The 4,281-nt window shown below is 46.7% G+C and overlaps 1 protein-coding gene across 3 annotated transcripts in view; it reads right to left on the minus strand.

Moving 5' to 3' along the window:
- Nucleotides 1–4,281, minus strand: part of LOC110305869 (olfactory receptor 4D1) — a 24,770-nt gene that overhangs the window by 4,599 nt on the left and 15,890 nt on the right. The gene's annotated exons all lie outside the window — the stretch shown is intronic.

Genomic DNA, 4,281 nt, shown 5'->3' on the forward strand with positions numbered 1-4,281 from the left:
TTGGGGGCAGTGACTGAGGAGAAGCAGAGGTCTAAGACAGCCAGGTTGCGGAGCAGGAAGTACATAGGTGTGTGGAGCCTGGCGTCTGAGGAGACCGTGACTATGATGAGGAGGTTTCCCACCACGGTCGTGCTGTAGACACACAAGAACACCACAAACAGGAAGACCTGAAGCTCCCAGATCTCTGAGAACCCCAGGAAGACAAACTCTGACACCCACGTGATGTTCCCTGGTTCCATGGTGTCTTCTGCATGAACCTAAAGGAAATGGCTGACTGATCCACGTGCATTAAGTGACTCCCTGCCCTGTAAGCATGCGGGGCTCAGACTGAGTTGTTCCATATGATGGACATCATCACACGAAGACCATGATGCTACCTGCTGCCTTCTCTCTGAAGAATCGGGTAAACGGATATTGATATTGGCACACACGTGCAGGAGACAGTGTTTTCGTGTTGTATTTGTTTGCTTTGTTTCTTTAGACAGGGTCATGTGATGTAGCTCAGACTGTCATCAAATTCAAGATCCTCCTGCCTCAGCCTTTCTAGCACTGTGCTGACAGTGGTGTGTTCGCATGTGAAGTCCCACAGATGCCTTAAAGCCACACAGAAGAGTTTGCAACCGGCCTGTCCGAATCTGCAAGGCAGTGGGAAGACACTTAGTGAGCCTCTCTTGAGTAAATTTCAGGTTTTATTTTCCTTGAGATTTCAGCAAAAGCAGGTGACTTGTTTTATTAGGATCCCAAATGGCAGGTCAGTAAAGTGGGAACATGAACCACGAAGCTTCATTTTCTCATTTTCTGAGGGATAAATAGAAAGGCACATATAAATCCCTGTGACCATGCCTGGGAGAGTACGCATGCTCGGTAAGCATGCTGGTACGCATGCTCAGTACGCATGCTCGGTAAGCATGCTGGTGCGCATGCTCGGTGTGCTCTGAGTGCCCCAGTCTCCAGCCTCCCTTATTCCGGGCTTTACTTGTTTGTATCAGTTTTGATGCATTTAACACATCCCACCTTTAACAAACCGTTTGTGTTGCTAGTGTTTCCTCCTCAATCACTCAATCATGTGGTCCTGGGAGAACAAGGGTTTGGCTTACAAATATGTTTGTTCCCATAGAGAGTACTTAGCATGAAGCTCTTGGTGGGCGCAGGGTGAACAAATAGGTATAGGATGGAGAGTTTCTTGTTGTCTTAGGGTCACTATCGCTGTGGTGAAGCACTATGACCAAAATTAACATGGGGAGGAAAGGGTTTCCTTTCCTTCACTCAAGGTTCCATGTAACAGTTCATTATCAAATGCAGTGAGGGCAGGAACTCAAGCAGGGCAGGAACCTGGAGGTAGAAGCTGATGCAGAGGCCATGAAGGGGCGCTGCTTACTGGCTTGCTCCTAATGGCTTGCTAAGTCAGCTCTCTCCCAGGACCACCAGCCCAGGGGTGGCATCAGACAGAATGTTGGGCACTCCTCAATCACTAATTAGGAATGTGAATCGCGCTTTGGGGACCAGTTGCAGAGGTGATATACAGCGCAGGCGCACATTATACTCGTTGCAATTCTATGAATCAAAATTGTGTACGGTTAGAAAAATACTTTAGTGCCAAGCATTAACAAAGAAGAGAGCATGAATATTAGGAAGAGAAAGAAAACGAGCAAAGAAGAGAACGTGAATGAGAGAGAGCAAGAGAGCATTGACTTTTAGGCTCTGCCTCATCTGAACAGAAATTCAGGAGACTTGATTCAAATCCTTGGATTTTTTTTTTCTGTTATAGTTATGATGAAATTCTACCTTTTATGGGGGAAGGGAGTAATGTCTTGCAGTCAGATCTATGGAGACACTTCTGACTTGAGGCTCCCACTTTCCAGACAACTCTAGCTGTGTTGAGCTGACATTAAACTAGCCAGCACACTTGTCAAGTAATCGTGAGACACAGTTGGAGCCTGTCACATCCAGCTGCCTCGAACTCCTCAGCCCAGAAGCCTCTTAACTGACAAGGTTCCGTGGGACATATATACAGGCAAGAGCGAGCTGGAATTGGAGGATTTGTGAAATTAGAACTGGATAGTGACTCCCATCGGAAGAGGGCTCAGAGAGCTCTTCTGGGAGCATTCTGACTTTAGCAGACATAAAATCTAAGGCTGGAGGAAAAAGGATGTTGCTGAATAAAAGAAATGGGGATAGATGAAGTGAAGGGAGACTGCAAAAAAAGCACTGAGGTAATAGTGTGGGAAAGGAGGAAAGTAGAGTTGTTAGGGTTGAAGAGGATCTGGGAAGTGAGTGAGACAGATATGGTGCCAGAGTGAGGGTAAGTGTGCTCCCCATGCCTGTCCTGTGCTCCCCATCCGTGCCATGTCTCATGCTCCCATCCTTGCCCTGTGCTCCCTATGTCTGCCCTGCCCCATGCTCCCCACCCCTACCCTGTCTCATGCTCCCCTACTCTTTCTCCTCTTGCCTATTATAATCCATTAGCTGCTGGATACCAGCATCTACCTTCTCAGCCCTGCTTGTGTGGTCTTCCACTCCTGAGTCCTTCCACACGGCTGCCTGGGAGAACTTTCCAAATGGGGATGTGATCATGCTCCTTTCTCGTCATAAGAAAAGGAAGAATGACCATCTGATGCCCGCGACTTAAAACGCTGATTCTAAACGTGTGTATAATGTGAATCTGAAGGCAGTGGAAATGACATGTCTCCAACTGTGCATGCAGCCACTCAGTATTCCACGTCAGGCTACAAAAGTCACCTTCAAATACCACACCTTTGTGATCAATGCCCCTGTGACCCAAGAACCAACAGCTATCTAAGGGATTCATAGTTCCCACATACATCATCCCCTCAACTAAGTCTGTAGCTTTGGTAAGAACTCCTGTATCCTTAAATAACTTTCGTTAGGAATCCAACCCAGGAACACCCAGGAGCACCTCTCTCTGGCTCCTTTCCCTGCATCCCCCACAAACACTACACCTGCATCTACCCACGCTCCACTCAGACTTCCCAAGCATCTCTGGGGCCGCACTAACTATTTTTCCAACACCTGCTTAACTGGATCTCAAAGTCAGTACAGGATCTGTGACAGCAACTCTGGTTTAGTAGTTCTCAAACAACATCTGCCAGCTTCCTGGAATGGCATGGAGTGGCTTGCTCTACAGACACTGAGGAGGCTTGTGTGAAGGTTTCGCTCTTCCTCTCTGTCTTCTCAGCATCCTCCCTCCCAACAGCAGGGTCCATTGATTCTAAGCTTAGTGGTTCCACATGGAACATGAAACAACTTGTTTACACGATCACAAGACCCATGCCCGACGTACTTCCAGTCTCTCCTCACACTTCAGGCCGACTCTAGTCAAGTCTGTACCCCTCACCCATCCTTACCTACCAACAAGGTCTTTCTAACAGTTGACCTGTGTGCGGGAGAACAAAGCCCTTCCTCTCACCATACTTCAGCCCAGCACAGGACTTTATGGCTTACACCTTCTTAGAGGTCCTTTGCTATGACTTCAGCTTTCCAGTCAGTCCTTGGCCATCCCAAGTGTGTGCTGCATGTGTGGACCCTAGAGAAACAGGGAATGTCTTATGGGGAAACCTATTGGACAGGATTCAGGAGACAGAGCTGGGCTCATTACCACTGGGGCCTGAGCAGCAATGGGACTTGTTAAAAAGTTTCTGTATATCTCAAAACACATGTTCTTTGAGAGGTCATCCTTGGTGGCTCAAAATACCAGACATAATGAGGATTTTAAAAATGCTCTTGATGTAGGGTTTGCAATTTAAGATCCATAAAGACAAGAAGGTCTTCAACGGGTTGGAGAGATTGCTCAGTGGTTAAGGCAGGGTTCTGTAAAGAACCTGAGTTCAGTTCCCAGCACCCACATTAGGCAGCTCACAACCGCCTGTAACTCCAGCTCCAGAGAATGTGAGAAATCTCGTCCCTGCAGGCACCTGTACTCATACATGCATGTGCATAAACACAAACACATAATTTAAAATTAAAAAATGGTATGTTATCTAAGACAGAGTTCCCTCCAGACACAGGGGAAAGAACACAGGATTACACCTTTTAGTGGGAAGAATGTGAGCCAGTTATTGAGGCAACTCATTGAATTAAAAAAAAAAAAAAAAAAACCAAAAAAACAAACTGACCTGGTCAGCTAAGAAAAAAATACTATGTGCCACAAGCCACAGTTCTGACGACTTCTTCTTCTTCTTCTTCTTCTTCTTCTTCTTCTTCTTCTTCTTCTTCTTCTTCTTCTTCTTCTTCTTCTTCTTCTTCTTCTCCTCCTCCTCCTCC

Source organism: Mus caroli, chromosome 11 (assembly GCF_900094665.2).
Source record: "Mus caroli chromosome 11, CAROLI_EIJ_v1.1, whole genome shotgun sequence".
NCBI classification, from domain to species: domain Eukaryota; kingdom Metazoa; phylum Chordata; class Mammalia; order Rodentia; family Muridae; genus Mus; species Mus caroli.